This window comes from Trematomus bernacchii, unplaced genomic scaffold (genome assembly GCF_902827165.1).
Source record: "Trematomus bernacchii unplaced genomic scaffold, fTreBer1.1, whole genome shotgun sequence".
Classification (NCBI taxonomy): domain Eukaryota; kingdom Metazoa; phylum Chordata; class Actinopteri; order Perciformes; family Nototheniidae; genus Trematomus; species Trematomus bernacchii.
The window spans coordinates 1,247,487-1,268,878 of NW_022987767.1; the positions used below are offsets into that span (position 1 = coordinate 1,247,487).

A 21,392-nucleotide genomic window follows, 5' to 3' on the forward strand; every position below is an offset into this window, starting at 1 on the left:
GTTCCTGAGTTGAGGCAAATGTTTGTTGAAATAAGTGGAGATTTCCTGGTTTTCTTTTTGCAGGGGAAAAAAAAAAAAGGAAAGAAGGAAAGTTTCTTTATAGGATGAGCTCGGGGTGTTCTGCAATTACCCCTTACTTGTGATGCAGCTCTTTTTTCCCCTCGCTGAGTAGGAACAGACAATGTTTTCCATTCCAGTCGCCTCTTACAGTTGCAGAGAGGCTGCCAGTGGGCTCAGAGATGGGGCTTTTTACTGTTGTGGAACATGGTGGGTTAGGATGGCTGAGCCAAATATCACAGCTAGCATGGATGTTGGGAGGCATTGTGGACGTAAGTAAGAGCAGCACTAACATCTTTCTTTGTAAGTGGATTGAGAGGAGAGAGCACGCTGGATCTCTGCTGAAGAGGTTAATCATTAAGCCTCTGAGCATCTGCCAGGGCCATGTTGTTTCTGACTGTAGGAACAGATACATATATTTCAAGTAGTTCATTTATTCCTCAGATTTTTTTTAAGTTTTATTGGGGTTCCATTATTATTCTTTTTGTAGAACTGTGATTTCAAATGAGTAACATGTACTCTTCACACCATTAGGGAGGTGTAGCCTGATGTGTGTGTGTGTGTGTGTGTGTGTGTGTGTGTGTGTGTGTGTGTGTGTGTGTGTGTGTGTGTGTGGTGTGTGTGTGTGTGTGTGTGTGTGTGTGTGTGTGTGTGTGTGTGTGTGTGTGTGTGTGTGTGTGTGTGTGTGTGTGTGTGTGTGTGTGTGTGTGTGTGTGTGTGTGTGTGTGTGTGTGTGTGTGTGTGTGTGTGTGTGTGTGTGTGTTGTGTGTGTGTGTGTGTGTGTGGTTTGTGTGTGTGTGTGTGTGTGTGTTACGGTGAGGGGGGGGTTAGAGGTGGGGGACCGTAGCGTGTAAGCTATTGAAAGCAGGAATGTGAGAGAGCATTATTGCCCACACTTCATGTGAATGGAAAAGGGGTTAAAGAAATGACAGCGTACAGTGGGTGGCAGGGCCTCAGTGCAGCCTGGGAGGAAATGGAATGAGAAAGTGCAGTCAGGCAGACCACTCATTCACCGTGACAAATGGGAGAGGCCTCGGCCGAGGGGATACCTGATACCCCGCGCCGCGCCGAGTGCACCTGCCCGGCTCCAAGGTGCAAACAAACCTCAGCCACTTGTAGCAGATTGCATTATAGCATATGAATTATGGAGATATTAATAACAGTGCTTTGATTATATTATTTTTACTTTGAGTTCTATGTGTTTTCCCTTTTTAAATGACTGTTGAGTTTACCTGATGGTTATTTTGTAAATGTATATTAGTGTGAAAATCATACAAACGTTGCAGCATAAAGGACTTAAACTCATAGTATAGTTTTTTTATTTAACCATTAGTACCACTAGTTAACGATTAACAATTAGTGTCGCTATAAACTATTAATGGTGTTAATAAATACCTAAATATATTACACAGAAATAACAGGAACATTCATTAGTTTGATGGAACTTGATAAAGCCATTTAGTATGTCGTTTGGTAATGTTTTTGTTCCAAATCTACAGAAAAAAAACGATATTTAAGACAAAATGTACGTTATTTAAAACCCTGTTCACATCAGGAATCTATACATTTGAAACTAAACACTTTGTAAACTCACATTTAAATGTTAATGTAATCGTATTACTCTATTACAAAGGATATGGCGCATTAATGCAGCACTTTTTTTCAAAAATTGTGAAATGACATGTGTTAGTTAAATACAGTAAATAGTATGCAGTTTGTGTAATAAAGGGTTTAATCACCATATATTTCAGATCCAAATTAATCAAAATAACACCACAGGAAAAACCTGAAAAGATGACTTTTATTACAGTTTGTTACTTGCTAATTATTATTAATTCTCCATGTTTCATTTAATATAATTTATGATTAGAACAAATACAACTTTACAAAGCTTGATACACATTACCCTTAGTCCAGGTCCGAAAGCACAAAGAGTTAACGAGTGTTTCAACAGGAGGTCACAAGCCGCATGTCATGAGGTTTCCATCTAAATTAAGTCATATATCAAATTCCAGTGGCATATTAAATCTTTGGGAACTGTTCAGAATTAGAGGGGTTCTGCTATAATCCAATTGTGTACGAGCACAGAACAAGAGACGCTGGAGGATCTCAGAGAAGCGCTCTTCTGTTCACACACGGTCACACGTGGTTCAGAAAGTGTGCCCTCCAGGAGGATTACTGACCTCCTGCTGCAGAACGAGGAGCTGCGGTCGGGCTAACGGCGGTCAGTCTGCGGCGGCGCGGTGCAATGCAGCGTGCCTCGAAGGATCCTCCATCTCCTCTCTCATTTCAGAGTTTAGATGTGGACTGACCGCCGGCTGACAGTAGAGAGGAGGAGGAGGAGAACACTCTGTTTCTCTCTGGACAAACACCAGCTCACTCCATTTACTCCTACTCTCAAAATAGAGATGGTATTGTTCTTTACACTGACATCATTTACTTCAGAAACAGGTTTATTACCAGGTAGGTTTACACGTACGAGGAATTTGACTTGGTGTCGTGGTGCATATGTAAAAGTAGAACAAGAATTAAAAACACAGGTAGAGAACTAGAAAGAATATTTAAAATAATACAAAATATAGTCAAATATATAACAGTATTTACATTTCAATGGAATGGAATAAAATATGGAGTAAAATCGGCAGTAATAAACAAAAAGAAAACAGATATTGTTGTACATTGTGTGCATTAATGTAATGCATAGAGACTATGATGTGGCTGAGGTAAAGTGTAAACTTACATCTATATTAGCTTAAAGTGCACCTATCATGCTATTTTTAGGCAATAGCATAGGTCTATGCTTATATACAAATATATAAAAAACATGTCACGCCATATCATGGATTATCAAGGATTATTTCTGAAACAGTATGGAGCTCAAAGGCTTTCTCTCTTGCCGGTTATACCACAAGGTGAGTTCCTTTTTATTTCCTGCTTCTTCACACACATGCTCTCCAGTACAGGTTAGCTCTGAGTGTTAGCGATGCTAATGTAAACACCGACCATATTACGTCCAAAACAGTCGGGCATTGTTTCTGATAGCAACTTTCTGATGGGTCCACATTTCTGATATTACGTCATATCGGACGCAAATCTGGATCAGCTCCGTTGTTCCCCTGTTTTTAGAGATTTGGGTACGGAGGAAAAGAGAGGGTTTTATTTTCTGACGCTGCGTGAGTTCCCCGACACACCGGGGACACATATTTATGTATAAAAGACATCAAAAAGTGCATTTTGTATGATAGGTCCCCTTTTAAACGAGGTAAAGAACAGCATAACAGTTACTGAAGTGGCAGTCCCTCTATAAAGTGCATTATTGTCGTCTAAAACACCTGAGAACATCACACTATCACACTTAAACAGCAGCTAATCAACACAGAAAAGAAAAGAAAACAGCATTTAGGCGTCAGCTTCTCTTCTTTTGGCTAATGTGATCACCAGCCTAACTATGTTTGTTTAATTGTAAGCGAGTTGAACCATTAACAGAGTGTTAAGCATCAGTTCTGTTACTATGGTAGCAGATAAGGAGCAGGGATGTCATGAGCGATGATGATGAGGATGAAGACCAAACTATTGTGTGAATCTGAGGTTTTGACAATATATTATTTGTATTAGAAGCTTATCCTTTTCTGTGTACATAGTCATAGTATAGTTTATTTTTGATAGCACTTTTCTTAGGTGCAGCTCACAGGGCTTTAACAACATGGCATCACACATCCAAACGGAGAACATGAAATTAAATTCAGGTCAAAATGTAAAACCTTTCGCACACATAAAAACGTTATATAACAGTTCAAGGAACACAAGGAGGTACACAAGGTTTGATAATAAAAAGTAAAATACACTTTATAATGATCCAAACGTTCATTCAATACACACGACTAAATAAATACATACAAATATATAAAATAAGTAAATAAGAATAATTAAAAGAGGGGATGACTCTAATAAAAAGCTCATCCAAAAAACCATGTCTTACAATTTTTTTACATAGTTGCAACATAACATTAATTTATAATAAATATTTCTCCCACATTTATCAATATAAAGGGCAAAACTATGTTGTGATTTATTTCATAACACAATTTCCATATCTCCTTTTGGAAAAATGTGTTATGCAAAAATGCTTCAGTACTTTAATGTGTTTTTGAAATGGGTTTTCTTACATTGTTTAACTTCTGTGTACACTGTTCATGGATGGTGTCCAATATGAGAAACCCTGTCAGCACTTTGCTCATCAGTAGAGAGCAGTCTCCGTTTAACACGTCTCCTTTTTGTGCAGAGTTGTATCTTCTCCTCATGTACGTGTGAGTTTCCTCAGATCACTCTGGTTCCCCCCCCCCCCACAGTACAAGACATTCACGTGTGTTTCTAGAATACTTTTAAATGTAAAAAAAACTGTTACCTCTTGCTACTTCACTACCGAAGCTACTAAATATTGTTTTAGGTTCACCTTCATGTAACTGTATATCCCCTTATACTCTTATGATTGTGTGGTATTTCTATGCATTCACCACGGAGAAGGCAGTGAGTGTGTTTTTATTCCTGTGCAAAGCATCTGGGTTAATCTCATATTAGTCAAGAAGGATCATTCTCACAAACCGACTTAGACTTGTTTCACAGAAGCTCTGAATGAAATACATGCTGCAGTGCCTGTATCACTTCACAGAGATTTTAATAAATAGGCGGTAAAAATGAATTTCCAGTATGTTATTCAAATATTCATATCCCTGGAAAAACATCTTAACTTTGAGGGCATGTTGACTCCCAAGACTCGGTATGAGTGCATGCATAAAATGTGATTAAGCACCGCTATAGCCTGTGCATTCTTCGTCATAAAGTTTATATAATTAATTAGAAATCTAATTAGAAATTCCCATAAGTGAGTTTATGTTGTTACGTTTAATGTTTGGGATTTACAGCCCTCACTTTGTGTCTGTGAGTTGCTCCTGAGCTATGCACTGTGTACGTGTATTGTACTGTATAATTATATATTTAAACATATACATTAATGTTATTTGCGTGTCCTGTGGTTTGCTTTATTTACGTGCACATTCCTTGCCCTTTACACACGCACAGTTTCTGTTTTATTGTCTTGCTGAAATGTATTTATTTGGAGATGAGCGGGGACATCTGTTGCACTAATGCCCGACAGAGTCAACAATATGTTTTGAATTAAGATTTGACCTCTGAATAAGCCTTATCTTATTTATAAATCATAGCGAGTTAAATATGCTATGTAAGTAGATTAGGTCATGTGGAGCCCCCCCCCCCAGTCCCTGAGAGACGGGGTGCAGAGATGTAATCCAGATTCATAATCCAATGATTCTTACAAGCTGTTTTGTGTTGTTAAATACGAGGTATTTGTGTTGATTTAATATCATTCTAATCTGCTTAGTTGCTGTCTGGTTCGTGGCCATCTTGTTTATTGCTCTCCACTCTTTACGGCAGGAGAGGAAGTTAAATGTGACGAGGCCCACTGGACTTCAATGGTGCTGAACTATTGATATGTTTGATCATTTTATTATATCTACTTTGAAATACATTTTGTGTGTTTGTGTGTTTGTGTGATGTTTTCACGGTTAGCTAACACCCTGTGATCATCGTCTTGATCACTTGTGTTTTGTGAGAGTGATTCGTTTCAACCTTCTGGCAGAAACTTTTACAAACTTCACTGCTTTCTCCCACCTCTTTAAAAAAGCAGCTTCTCGGAGGTTGGCACTTCAGCGACAAACTCGCTTATTTTAGTTTTTATTCCTCTGTAAAACCACGATCCATAGTGAAGTTATTTTCTCCATAAGAAACCCTAAATGAATTGTACATTTAAAAACAAATGGAGCGATACAACATGTTCTGTTTAATCAAATGACTTAATATTTGAAATGATATTTAATTTGGATAATTTACAATATAAACACCAAACGTAAAATTCGTAATTTCAAGACTCATTGCATATTTTTATTATTATTTTTCAGGAATAAATGAAAACATTTTTTTCTCATTTCAATAATCATTATTTTTTTTGAGTTATAATTTTTAAGAAATATGTTTAAAAATAAAAACCAACTTAAAATTGAATGTGTATCTGTTCAAGATCATCTTATAATGTGTTTAGTAGCATTTTCACTTTAAAAAAAAAATCATATTTTCTATGATAATAAAATGCATAGATGTACTCTTGTGATGGTGTGTGTGTGTGTGTGTGTGTGTGTGTGTGTGTGTGTGTGTGTGTGTGTGTGTGTGTGTGTGTGTGTGTGTGTGTGTGTGTGTGTGTGTGTGTGTGTGTGTGTGTGTGTGTGTGTGTGTGTGTGTGTGTGTGTGTGTGTGTGTGTGTGTGTGTGTGTGTGTGTGTGTGTGTGTGTGTGTGTGTGTGTGTGTGTGTGTGTGTGTGTGTTTTAAGCTGCAGTTAGTAGAAACAGAGCTTAGTTAAAGGACCAGCTTGTTGTTTTCAGTCCAACAGGTGGTTCTGAGAATTTAGCACTAATAGGTGTTCACTGTCATTTCTAATTTGCAATAATTGAGTCGTCATAAAGCTTAGTCTGATTAATATCCTGGCTATTTTTATTTAGTTTTATTCTAAGTGGATTCGGCTCCCAGAAGATCTCGTCAGCGCTCAGACTTGCATGTCCAATATTATTAGTTGGAGTTGCTATGAGTTCAGCCTGTGCAAATCTGTTAATGCATAAGACCACAAGAGCTTCTTATGTTCCAAGCCAGGTCAGAGCGAAGACACGTCAGATTAATATTTGATCATGCAGAAGGGCCCTTAATCTGATTTGCTTATTCCCTCAGCTGAGTGCTCTGCAGCAATTATCATAATTGTTGCGCTAAACATGCTTGTCTTTACGGCTGCTGGGTGGACGTGAGCGCGCGCAGAGAGAGGGGGATTCCAGCACCAAACCCAATTAATGCAGGACGGATGGCTGGGCCTGCACAGGGAGAAGGAGGGTATAGGGGGGAGGAAGGGGAGAGGAAAGGGAGAGGAAGAGAGGAAGAGGTAGAGGAAAGGAAGGGGAGGGCAGGAGGCAGGGATGCTGCTCTAACCCACAGACAGTGACAGAGCCCAGGGCAGCAAATACAACTCCAGACACCTGGAGCTCCTCGTGCTGCAATCCTCCTTACTGGCTCCAACTGATACCAGGGAGGTCAGAAAGTCCACAATTGATTCATGTAATATATTTCCTTGGCTACAGGAGCAATTTTGGGGTTCAGTATCTCAGGAATGTTGTCTGCAAGGGATCAAACCTTTTAATTGTTAGAGAACCAGCCCCCAGCCCCCTGAGGGATTTCCATCAGACCTGCAGATGGAAATCATGTTTTAAGTATTGCTGTGTGAAATGGGAACGAACAGCTATATTCAGCCTGATTGACTAATTACATTGTGTTGTCCTCTTCATTTAATAAAGGTTCAAATTGTATTCCATATATATATATATATGCACCCTTTTTTCATGGGTTTATTTAGCATACTGTAGGTTAAAATAAAAATTAATTAAAAAAATACACAAAAATGTAGTTTGTGACATTTTGGTTTGGTGTTAATAGCTTACAAAATAGCCTAGCATATAATAGAAATACAATGTGATTGAGTGATATTTCACATCATTATTTGAATGAAAACGGTTCACCTCCAGGGTTGGGGATTATTTAAGTAACTGCTTTGTTACTGGAACAACTTGTTGCTGAGTATTTTTATAATTTGTTGACCAAATGGATCCTAATTTAAGGCAACTGGAAAAGTAGTACATGATTGTGTGTTAACTGTGAGCATGACCCATACTTTAAGCCAGGGGTGTCAAACTCAAATACACAGTGAGCCAAAATAAAGAAATGGGTACTAGTGGAGGGCCGGACTGGTTCAATGTTTATTGTAAAACTTATTGAAATGAACTTATTGCACATATTAAACCTGGAACTAACAACGCTTAAATGATTGCCTATAAAAACAACATTAAACATTAAATAATCAGTTGCATTCATTTCTTATGGCTCTATCTGCAGCTTTTCCGGAGTCATTTCTCATGATTACATTTTTCCACAGGCCAACAACAGCTTCAAAAAAACAATTCCCCTCAAAGAAAAAAACAAACATGCCCTGCTGTCGTGAGAGAAAAAGTGCAGAAGGAAACATCCATTGAAACTCAGTGTGCTGCTCTGTGATGCTAGTTCAGATACTTGGCATCTCATCTTGGGTGCAAGGTCATCAATGTTTGGGATCAAGGTCATCAATGTTTGGGATCAAGGTCATCAATGTTTGGGGTCAGGCTCTGAGCTGAGGAACTCCTCAGGATTGAGTGAAGGTGTGCGTGCAATATACCGGCGGGCCAGATCTAATAGTAATTAAAAATTATCCTGCAGGCCGAAATTAAATCCACCAAGGGCCTGATTTGGCCCCCGGGCCTTGAGTTTGACACATGTGCTTTGAGCAAAAGTGTAACTATTTCAATCAGGAGAGACGGTTTTGATGTAAGAATACATATTTATTTCCAGGAATACACAAATGAATCTAATGGAGTTTTGGCGATTAGGCCCCGTTGTGCAGGAGTATCATTCGGGAGCGGAGAACCGATCCGATGAAACCCCCCGGGGTCTAGATACTGGTGGTGGTGAATGGATAGTTGGAGTCAGTCTGAAGAGGAGGGGCTTAGCTTGACCCTGGATTCAGAGGGACAGGAGGTGAAAAGGGGTGGAGGAGGGTTGCGTCACCTGAAATGACAACTGTCAGAGGAGCGCTATGATAGGCTTGTGAGAATAGAGCGAAGTGATTGGTTAAGCTGGGGAGTGACGCCCCCGATCACTTATTGAGAGGAGAGAGAGTAGTAACATGGAAATAGTAAATTAATGAGTGGGGAGCGGTCTTCCTGGTTGAACTTGCGCTGAGCTTCATATGGGTTCCTTGATGTATGTCCTGAATCATACATTGTTCCAAAGTTATGACAAATAATTATAATTTGATTTTAAACTAAATCTTTTGGACACTTGGAGACAATCTAAACCGACATTTATTTGTAAAAATGCACTCAAAAATAAAAAACATTTCCAGAAACTAAATAAATAATCTTGAAGCCCTAAACCTCAACACTTTAACTTGGAAAATATATAATATTAACACACATTATTAGGGAAGCACAATTGATATACAGATTTTTAAGGATGGTAAAACATATTTTCTTTTCTTAGTTTTTCAAGATTTCTTTGGGATGGAAACATTTGTGTCTCAAACCTGTTAATACATCATACAAAAACAATAAAACCATAAGAAAAACTCTGCTCTGTGTCATTTTGATCGCTCTGTGATGTTTTCAGTTTACCAGTTTGTCATAAGCATGTCTATTAAACAAATGAGCCTGTGGAGCGGTGTGTCTGTATGAAAGTCATCCATCGTGCTGGAGGCATGGCGCTGCGCAGAGGAACACGAGCAGAGATGCTTCCCCATTAATCTACGCTGACTGGCTGGAAATTGCATCTTTGTAATGAGTATTAGGTGTGCATCTACATGAATTAAAGCTGAATGAGCTTCTGATTGATCACCTCCTCCCAAATGACGCTCCTTCCGTGATCATTATTGTTTAAAAGTGACTAAATCATATCGGGATGATTAAAAGTCTCCGCTCTGAGGGGAGGAAGATAAAGTAAAGACACACTGTCTGAGGAATTGTGCTTCCCCCCCCCCCCCCAAATTCTGTTTATATGGCTGTGGTGTATTCCTTTCTGGAGGTTGTGGATGTGTGGTCAAACAGGACTTATATTTTCATCCATCAATTGAATTACCAAACAAAACAAAAGTAGAGGAATTCAGCGGGACTTATAACATTTTACAGCCAACACTCACAAGGACATATCAAGGTTCAAGGTTCTTTATTGTCAAACTGACATAGCTACAGAGTAATTATGTCGTTGAAAATCTTAGGTCACAGGCTTCTCCAACAATGCAACATAATAATAATAATACAGATAGTAAAAGTAATACAAAAAGAAAAATAGTTCTAAAATAAAGTGAGCATGTGGAATAGTGCAGTACGAGTCTATATACAAGTTATTGGAATGATATATATTTGATAGTAGATATATATTACTACAGTAAGTAGCAGATGAATGTTTTGAAATTGTTTCAGCAGTTCAATTGTTTAACAGTCTCACTGCACATATGCAAACAGAGAGGTAAGTACATTTACTGTATATTGACAGTTCTCAGAATCCAAATAATGCTACATTTGAATGAGGTTTATTTCTTTATAACATGACTTATTTTATGTGACACATCCTGTATGAGCTTCAGTTTGTTTTTTATTTCCAGTGTGCTCTTTCCAGTTCCTCCGCACTTAACAGCGTATAAACAACACTAAAACTCAACAACCTCCACCGGTTACAAAGCCTTGACCTGCCTCCACCCATCTGCACCGTGCGCACACATAACATGTCATTTGTTAGACGCTTTTATCCAAAGCGACTAACATACATTCAGTACTGTGGACAATCCCCACAGGAGCACTTTGGGGTGAAGTGTCTTGCACAGGGACACATGCTGACTGCAGTGGGACTCGAACTTGCTACCCCCTGATTCAAAGTCCAGCACACTTCCCACTGAGCCACAGCCTCCCACACATTCAGCTTCTATGGGATGAGATTATTATTTTTTAAAACTCTGACCACATGAAAGGACTGCGAGGGTAAATAGAGTGCAATGTTTGAAGTTGAGGCCAAAAAGGTGTCCAGGTGTTTTTACAGGAATTGTGGCATTTATGTGGTTTAAACTATATGTCTGGAGTCGCCTACACAAAAGTGCCAGACATCCCTGCCAGGTATTCGCTTACTTCATAAAGTACATTCAACTGTGAGCAGCTGATTTGCTGCAGTTTGAGTCTCTGCTATAAAATCTCCATTGTTTGGACTCCCACTCGTTGCAAGTCCAAATACTCACACAGCCATTATCCAGTTACATATTTAAAACGTTCAGATGTAAAGCAGTAAAAGGGAAACCTATGAATGTCTTAAGGGACACATGTAACTGTAATTCCCTTTGTAACATTGGTCCTTCTCCGTAAAACAATGTTTAGAAAAGATCCAGCTTGGAAAAAGGGCAGACCAAGTCACCTTGCATCTCGACATATTTACTGTACCTGGACACACTAATGTTCCTCTGTAATGTCTTTCTGGTAATTATACTGCCAAGCACCCTGTTGGGGTAATTATACTAAAAACACCCTCATTAGCAGCATCAAGATGTAAACCCCCAGAAGCCTCACTATCTTTCCCCTGCTGCACCCTCAAAGACAACTCCTCTTCATCCTGAATCACGGCAGACCAACATCGATGCTTTGCTGCATTATATTGAAATAACATGGAGTGGTGTTTTTCTTTGCAATACAGACACAGGCACGCTTGTTAGCTTGTGGTGAAGCAATTGGTTTAAATGAAGAATGCTAACAATGCTAACAGGCTGTTTAGCCATTAAGAGTTTAAACAGAAGTGCCCACAACTCACTACATACTGCACACATGCCTAACACACTGACTTCTTAAGGCAATAGGTTAAAATGAAGTGTCGTATCTGTTTTCAAGTTCAACTGGGCTGTTTTGCACACTTGTTTTACTCTAAATATGCATTTCAGCAGATATGATTCCTCTATTTGATGCTCTGCTTCCCTTTACCTGTAATTCACTGATTCATTCAACGCTTTCAATCCAACCTTTAACAGAAACATATAGCATGGAAACTAAACACATATTGGTGAGTTTCGCTCTGCTCATGCAACATGGACATACTGCTCACCGTAACAAACCAGCGCGGAAATTACAGCAGTCCCGAGCCCTGCATTGTCTGGCAATTTGCTCTCTTTAAATTATTCAGAGGCGAGGCTTTTTTATGTCAGCAACTGTGTGTTTTCCAGTGACAAAGCTAGCCTCACCTAATAGTTTCACTGCGTCTGCCGTTTTATGACTGACATAGCAATAAGCAGATTGTCCAGATATTTATGCCATCTGCAGCTCCGAGAGATAATTAAAGTATATAAATTAATCAAGTGCAATTAATTAGAGGCTTTATGTTCACAGCAGTACATCTTTGCATGTATAATTTATATTTATTGATTTGTTTGGTTTCATTAGCCTATAAGATAACAGTGCAAATGCATTAGAGGGGAAAATGCACAATTAGCATGCGGTAAGGGCTGCTGGTAATTGATAGATCAGCGAGCACTCCCTGCAGATATAAAGCTGTGTAAACTGTCATAAGCAGTTACAATCGATGACTGATATTTCCCTCCATATCTCGCGCTTGATTAATGATGTTTTTGAAAGCAGCCCCCCACTTAATGGGACCCTGATAGGCATGCAGAATTTACTGTTTAATCAGGGGGAAGAATTTATTGCGGTCCAGAACCAGTGTCGTTGCTGGTGGAAATGTATGATTGGTCTCTGTAAGTGCTATGCTGATGTTATTTGCTCCCGTCAGCAGCCAATATGGCTGAGCATTAAGAGCTTTGTGCTTCCCAGTTGATTTTTCATTGACTGTGCTGCCATCGTTCATCACTGGCTGCTTTCCCTCCGCTCTGCAGAGCTCAGAGGAAAGCAAGCTGGGCAGTCAATAGCATTCCAGCGTTTCCTGCAGTGCTAACCGTGTGTGAACTTTGTGCTAAATGAAAGACAATGAGGCTATATCTTTGTTAAATCACATATTAGGAAAGTCATATTTTGTGTAATTAGAAGTGTGTGTTGCATGACTTAATCAAATATCCGTTATGTGTCTCACAGCGGGGAAATGTTACAGCAAAAGGCAAAAATACGATTATTAAACTAACATATTAAATTACATTACATGTCACTTGTTAGACGCTTTTATCCAAAGCGACTTACATACTCAATACTGTGGCCAATCCCCACAGGAGCAATTTGGGGTGAAGTGTCTTGCCCAGGGACACAACGACATGCTGACAGCAGCGGGGTTTGAACCTGTGCTCGCCTGATCCAAACACCAATGCACTAGGCCACTGCGCCACAGCCTCCCAGCGGCTAGCACAAAAATGGCATCAAATAAGCACACATCCATGGGCAGGGTGTCCACGGGGTCTTAAAAAGTATAAAAAGTTGATAAATAAATTTTGCGAAAATTAAGGATATTAAAAAGTATTAAACGGCATTTTCCAAGGTATTAGATTTTGTAGCTTGTTTTCAATAAGTATATACATAGTCCAAAGACGTTGTATTCTACAGTCTGCCTGAATGTAATCATGCGTAGGTGTGTAGTGTGATTCTGTGTAGTTTATTTATGGCATCGCGTTGGATTTGACGTCATCTGAACAGGACATCGCACGCTCACTGCTTGATAGCGCGCAAAGGTCCGTTTACGCTGGTTGTTAAACCACATCGTTATGGGGAAATGCAAGTTTGCGTCCAAATGGTTGGAAGATAAGGAAGAAGGACAATCAATACTGTATGTGAGGTAAAGTGTGTCGCCAATGTAACCGGTTAAAACTCCAAGTGGCGATGAGGTCTTAAAATGTATGGAAAGGGTCTTAAAAAAGGTCTTAAAAGGCATTACATTTGACTTCAGGATTCCTGCATATACCCTGATGGTAAACACTGAACAGCAGTATTATAAAGAAATAAGAAGCAATAACAACAGGTCCTAGCATTAGTAGAAACATCATATATATTCTCTCAACAGTGGTGTTACAGTCTGAGTAGTGAAGTTGCAGCCAGTAATTACAAGAGCAAACGGTTCTGATTATATAAAGCACATGCTAAACAATTAAGTTACTTTTGGGTTAAAGCTGAAGTCCATGACGCCATATAAGTTGGTAGTGGATGTCCAGTAGGTGTTTGGCAGACAGATACACAGATAACTCTTTGGACCTTCTCAACACTAACGTAAGCCCTCACTAACCCTGTAATGGAAACTGGAGTCTCCTAAATTGGTAGCTCCCGTTTGGTGTGGCAGACATATTTTGAAGATGTTGTCACTACTTGTTGCGTCATTGATAATTCTTGTGGCTGTAGCAATATAATTACTCCGAAGAGGATGTGGGCTTTATGGGCACCACATGTTGCTGTTTGTGAGCCGCTTCTGTGTATTCTTGATCCTGTTGAGGTGGACCACTCTCTCCAATTATGCTTCAGTCTCTGAGGCAATGACACTCTAGAGATATGAGAGGTACAGGTGCGTCGTTTGAGGCAGAGGTATAGCGTTCAGATGTGGTTGGTACATGGTGTGGTTGGTACAGCATGGCAGACTGCGTTTCAGGAGCCTTCGTCCTGCAGCTGGGTGCCAGACGTACATACATTTTTGCCCTGTGTCTCAGCCAATTTCCTCTCCTTATGTCACTGTAAATGCTTACAGAGACACCGCCCCCTGTTTATGGTTGCAGATATGTGCTGTAAAAGCAGTTTGCCTTCCGGTGATGTGCTCAAAATTAGGATCTTACTTTACACCTGCTTGTATCTACTCTCGTTTCCCGCCCTCCAGGCAGATCCTGAGATGTTTTGTTGTGGACGGATCTCTGGCAAACTCACTGGAAAGGAAAGATGTAAAGGAGAGTACATGAGGACTTAGGAAAAGACAACTGTGCTTTATGATGCACCAACAGATGTTATTTAGGTGTGTCTAAAATACAACTTTCTGTAGAATAACTACTGAAGGTGGATCGAGACACTTTGCCCAATAGGTTGTATCATGTTGTTTCACGTGGGCTTAATAACGTAGACAACAGTGACAAAAATATACCACTGTGTTAATTAAAATAAACAAGGACAGTGATTCTGTTTGCTTGCACTCCTCCCCTGTCCACTCGTATTAGATGACATACATCCCAATAAGTATGGTTGTACAAAGATATTTGAATACATAATGCTTAATGTAAAATATCCAATACTTGTTAGCTTTGCTTATCAACTAGTCTGCATATCACCATTCAAACATATTATATTAAACAATTAGCACTGAAACATCTGTGATCTGCGTTAGTCGGTCACTATCGGTTGTTTCCGTCACTGAAACTGTGGGACAGCATTAATTATTTTCCTTTCATAATTGATAGTCCGATGTATCCTACCCTAAAGTAGATCATAAAGGAAGCATTGGGGGCATCGAGAGAATTTGAACAGCTCTTATCATGGCTGCAACTGAGGAACTTCCGGGTCATATCACTCTGACTCACCTACCTAAGCAAAACAAACGATTTGACCACAACTATTGTCTTTTTGACCTCTGAAGCAAGATGGGAAAATGGCTTACTATATTTTGAATTATGAGGTTACTGTGAATAATGCAAAAGCTAGAAGGAACTGGTAACAACAACTCTTTGACCTTCCTCTCCTCTTCGTTGCTCGTCAGTGTAAACAGCGTTGAGATAGCAGCTGGAGGTGTTCGAGGCTCCGTCCTCTCGTCTTGCAGTAGAGCTGGTAGAGAGGTAGGCCCAATAGCAGAGCCATATTGACCCCCGCTGGACCGCTGCGGCCCTTAAACCCACAGCAGGCTATCCGATTTCCTTCCAAATATCCCCAGAGAGCCCGAGCTTCCATTTTTCTTAACTTGTGTATAAGTAAACTGCAGGACCTGGCTGGGAGGTCAAATCAATCTCTGCTATTTATTACATAGAAATGTGACACTCCGTCTTAAATGCTGCTGTCCCCAGTGATTTAGCCCTGTGTCTGCGTTATGTCTCCAGACTGTGTGCTGGCGTGTGTGTGTGTGTGTGTGTGTGTGTGCATGCCAGCGAGGTGGGGAGCGGCGCATTTTACGACCATTGTGCCAAATTGTCTTTTTCTCCGTCTTGTCTCTTGTAAACAAAGATGGGTTAATATGCTCTTTGAAGACAGTTTTATGTAAAGCTTTTAGCCCTGGTGTATGTATCATATTTACTGTAAGTACACTTCAAACACAAGGACAGCCTAATGCAGCGAGAATGAGTAAGGATCGTAGTCATGCACAGGTCAAATCTGGAACACGCCGCCTAAATATGATCAGTATCTGGGGGTTTTTCAGCACGCTTTGATGCTTTCAGGTTATGTCTGTATTAAGTTGTTCAGACGGAGCAGGAAAATAGGACAGTGACACAGTCATTAGCTCCTAAAGGGGGAAGCAATCCCATTTCTGTGGGAAGTAGAGCTCTGTTTACTGCGTGACAATGTGATATTGTGCTGCTCATGCCGTCTTAATTGGAAACAGTCTCACCCCACAAAAGGTGCATAAGATCCCTGATTTTGTGAAGCAATCTCACCCCTCCCCTTTCCCAACCCCATCACCCTCCTCCTCCTCCTCCTTCCCTCTGAAGAGCAGCGAAGCCCCCTGAAGCATTTCCTTAATCCTCCGGAAGATCATGCTCTCCCACTAAATATGGTACCTGTGGACAAACAATGGATTTTTCCATAACAATAAGTTGAAGATTTCATTATGAGTGGCTAATGGATGGAGGGGTCTGGGCCTCAGCAGATACACGGAGAAGCTTCCTTTTGATCAGCAGCATAGGGTTAATCCATGGTAAGAAATAATGGAGGTTTAGAGATGGGGGGGGTGGGTGCAGTATTGAGCGGGGCTGAATTTACAGCCGAGAGGGCTCAGTAAAAGGATGATTTTTAGAGCCTCTCGCTGCGTATTGAAGGGAAGACTGTCTGACAAGTCATCAATGAGCCCTGGCGCTGTACTAAACTAATGAAAGCTGCATTTGATCTTCCCCGAAGAGGTTCAATACCACTCCTGCTATTATTTAAGTCCTCAGCTTCACCCAGACCTGTTTCCAGATCCACGAAAATCATTAAATTGCACAGTGAAGTAAACTGTGTTTGTAAGTATTGGATGAGGAGGAAATATCTAAACTGGTTATAATGTATCCCAGTTGATTGTATCTAATAGACACTTCCTGAGTTGTTTAGTGCCTGTCAAAGTCTACCCGCTGGTCTAGGTTCAGTTAACAGTAACATCTAGGTACTGTAGGGTAAGATAATTCATATTTCAGTTAACTATGGTTAGAGGTGTGCACAGAAAGAGTTGTCATGCCATACAAAGCAATACAAAAATGTAAAAAAGTCCATTTTGTATTGCTTTGTTTGGCCATCTTGTGTGGTCTGATGATTTTAGTCTTTGCAGCGACACATCCAACAGTCTTTAAAGTGAACTTGTCGATATGTAAGAAACATTTTTACATGTTTTCACCTTTGTTTATATTCTACAATCCTGCTCTTGTTGTAACCACATACCAAATCTTATCTTCCCCTCAAACACTGCTGGCTATATTATTTTCTCATTGAATCAAAATACAAAATAAAGCCTTGTTGTTGAGTTTATATTCAAATGCTAAGGTCCGCCCGACCGCACTCGAGCAGGATGAAAGATCTGGTCTGAGCCGGTGCCAGAGAGCAGGGCATGCGTCATCTGCTAACATCAATGATGAGCTGCACCGCAAGCAAAACAGCCCATCCTCGCACTTGAACCGCAGTGATTCAAGGTTATGTTAACTGAAACATGTTGAAGTAATAATATAAACACTGTGATAAACCAGATTTCAGTAATAAATCTGGCCAGAGGGGGCCTGAGTGAAATGTGTGATGACATCGAGTGGTTGTTAGTGTTAAAGTCTCCCATTATGCATCTGTTCTGCATCTATCCCCCGTTCATCCTGCAGACGCTTGAGTGCTATATTTTTACTTTAATGTTGTAAATGAATAAATGAATAGGTAATCAATAATGTAAATAGATGATTAAATACGTAAAAACAAACACGTTTTACAGATTTAAGTCCTTTCAGTCTTACATTGTAGCCAGTAAAGTGCCCCCATAACAAAAAAAACACGCTTTTTCATTTTTAGAAGCATATAAAAAACACAACATATACATCAAATAATTGCAGTAAGGTCAAAGCAAAACAAGTTTGATTTGTGTTTTTGAGTCTTTGATATCCTTTTAATCATTTAAGAGTACAACTTGTGTTAGGCGTCATGTAATTGACTCCTGAAGACGTAACACATGTGGATATTTGCAAAATCCAACAAAAGAATACAAATAAAAAGAAGATTTTCTACTTTTCAGTTTAAAAACAATGAACATTGTCGGCCCAAAACGGAACCAAATCCACAAAAAAACAGAATCTGAAAATCGTGAATTTATCGTATTAAAAATATCACACAGAAGTAATATGACTTAGCTTTTTATTTCACACAATCTTTGATTAAGTTATCTGATATAATCAAGTCAAAATCAGAAATAATTTCCCCTGAAAGGCCTAAAGCTCTGCCTCAACCAAAAAAAGACATGACCTGAGCCTTTGCTAAAAATCCAGTTCATGACTAATCAGAGGTTGTGTTAGGTCGGTTGAGAAAAAGTCATGAGAGAGGGGAGAAGCGGAGTGTAGAGACTGGTTAATAGAGAGAGGAGATTGTGAGAAAGAGGGCAGCAGAGCCGAATTCTCCCCAGGCAGAGGGTAACAGAGGAGAGAGAGATGCATGTTGGGAGAGAGAGCTGCTGGGGCATGCAGGGGATAGGCCTGCTAATCCTCACATATATATTCTCCTAATTAATCCTGATTACCACTTTTTAATCGGCCTGCTCAGGCTGCCCTGGAATAAAGTGACACTTCCTAATGAATTAAACCTGTAATTTACAATTGGTGCACTATTCCCCCCGTTGGTTTTTTCCGCCTCTCATATTGGTCCTGTGTGGCAGCCTCCGGTCTGTCAGAGGCGTGTGGTCTCACTCCGCACCAGTTAACTACTAAATGCTCGGGTCACACCTGCGCCCTTTTATGGGGTCTGGCAAATCAGTGGGGTTAGTGTTGTGAGTGATCAGTCCAGTCGCTGCTGTTGGGGAGGATATGCTGGACAGACATTTATTATTTGGGGGGTGGCTAGTGGGTATAGAGTGGTGCATTGATGACCCTGAAGTTAGCATTGCAAGGGCTCCCCAGACTAAAAGGAATAGCAGTTTCACATTGGATTTTGGAATAATGCAGAAAATATGATCTGTTGTAAACACACATTTAGGATATTTACGAGTTTTGTGAAGCAGGGTAATCTCCACAGATTAACACCACTTTTAAAATAGTTCAAGCGTGACAGAAGTTGATAGCTAACGTCATGCTATACACACTACATAACGCTTGCATAACTCCACCGCTAGGCTAAAGGCGGCTAATATCCTGTGATGACTTTTAGTCTCACTTAGTCACATGTTAACAACGTGCGTTTAAGAAACTTGAAAGCTTCATGCGATCACCAGGGGGTTATCTACTGATGTGGGTTTATATCATAGAAGAAAACATGAAACTATCGTAAGCTTGTATTAAACACCTTCTTTTGGGAATCAAACCAAAAACATATTCAAAAGACCAATGACTTCAAGGCAAGGGAGCCTGGAAGTGCTAAAATGCTAACTCATTTCCTGGTTAAGGGCTCACTCTTGCACTACACTATGTGCCCATTGTTTTAGGGACGTTCCAGATGGAAGCTTGCTGAAGAATTGTGTCACCTTGTGTAGCTTTTTTTTGTGTCCCCTATCCACCTTCAGCTCCCACTGGATGTAAACATAGCATATCAAAACCGGACTCTCCCTTTGCTACCTCCCCAAAGATATAGTGTGATCAACCTCGACCCCTTGGTCAGTGTAGTGTCTAATCCAATGAGATGCGTTTAGGTGCAGAAAAGATAAACAGACAGATTGCTGACCCTCCTTTCCTTCCGGGTCAGCAGCGAGCGGTCTGAGACCACGGCGGTAATGAACTCTGTCCCCCCCTGCGTCGGCCCTCTGCCTCCCTCATTTGAGTGTCTTCAGCCCTGGGAGATGGGATCCTGTGAAGCAGTGATTGTTTCCACGATTAGGTGGGAAGAGAGCTGGAGCTGTGCTTGTGGATCCCTCCCATGGATTCGCTCCCTCAACATAGGCCGAGCTGAAAAACAATAGCCAGCTGTCGCCCGGCGGCTGATGTGCCTTTGATCAGCCAAATGAAGGCTGCTGGCATTTCTTATGGAGTGGAGATTGCTTATCGATCTATATCAAAATATTCATGCTAATCCCGGGCAGCGGAGACTATTTTCAAGCCGGGTTAGCAATCAGAGCTGCCGTCCTGTCTAGAGCAATTCGCTGAGCTGGGAAGTCTAATCAGCTCAGGGTCCTGCAGTCAAATGCACTTTGCTGTTTAAATTTGGACCTCTGACATTGATGGAGGAGTCCAGAGAAAGGTGTTGACAAACCAAATTGTTTGTTCCAGCACTATTTTGCTAGAGATCAAGTCCAGAGTAATGCGCAGTGAATTTGTTCATTACTAGGTGGGGCTGCAGAGGAGAGGGCTGAGGTTTCAGGAGGACTAGTGTTTCAGGGCTGGGGGATTGAAGGGTTTGGGGGGGGGACAGCTTGATGCTGGTGAGTGTATTCATGTGTTTGTGGTGTGTGTGTGTGTGTGTTTGGGGCTGCGGGGATTGGTAGCCGTGGTGTGTGTGTGTATTGTTTGGAGGGGGGTTGTGGTTGTGACAGTGGTTTCAGGGAGGCTGGATGAGTGTGTCAAAGGGTCAGAGGGGGAGAGTAGGGAATCAAGGAGCTAGAAGGTGTTGGGGAACAGTCAGCCGGCTTTATTCAGGACATTTATCATGCATTTTATTCATAGCATTATTTTCTCTTGTGATCCGTCTGTGTTTATAATGTATTATATATTTAAAACCCATGTGTAGACTGATCATTTAATATTTTGGGACCATTTAGTCGTTAGGGTTAGACCAGTTTTAGGGAATTTGGTTTGTGTTACATATTTTTCGGCTTGTATATATTTCTGTAGAATACATGTAATCTATACAATTCTAGACGTGTTATATTTTAAATACGTTCTGCTTAGTGTCAGGGCCTTTATTCCCAAGCTTCGGTTCGTTTATTGGTGTGTTCTATTTCATTTAACTCCAATATGTATAACAATCTTACAATTTTTTTTAACTGTTTGTGAATAAAATGTATTTACTGTAATTGTGTGTCTTTTCCAGGGTTCCTCAGCTGCCCGGATGAAGAATAAACTCGTTTTTAAACACTCTTAACCTGTCATTTGTCCATAAAAAATACAACTTAATGTACTTTTTTTCTTTAAAATGTTACGTTTATCTTAATACAAATAATAACACATATAAAATGTCTTTATATACCGTGTGTCCAGGGTGTGTGCTGGCCTCCTTGATCACAGATTATGTTTCCTTTGCAAAGCCCCTCCCTTGCAGTGACGCAGGGTTCTAAATCTGTCCCAATACGTTAATACTGTCATGCAATTATTGTGCGAAGAAATCTGTGAAGAAAAAAGCATTGCCAGAACGGAGAGATTATCCTGCTGGAGGGTTGAAGGGCTAATGTCTTGCCATATGGCCCAGATTGTA

The 21,392-nt window shown here is 40.4% G+C and overlaps 1 long non-coding RNA gene across 1 annotated transcript in view; it reads left to right on the forward strand.

Annotated features, from left to right (window-relative positions):
* The window catches only part of LOC117496712, a 65,038-nt gene extending 43,962 nt beyond the window's left edge, over nucleotides 1-21,076 (forward strand). The window contains exon 3 of the long non-coding RNA XR_004557318.1: nucleotides 21,012-21,076. This is a non-coding gene — a long non-coding RNA (uncharacterized LOC117496712). The remainder of the gene's footprint in view (nucleotides 1-21,011) is intronic.
* Nucleotides 21,077-21,392: the final 316 nt, after the last annotated feature.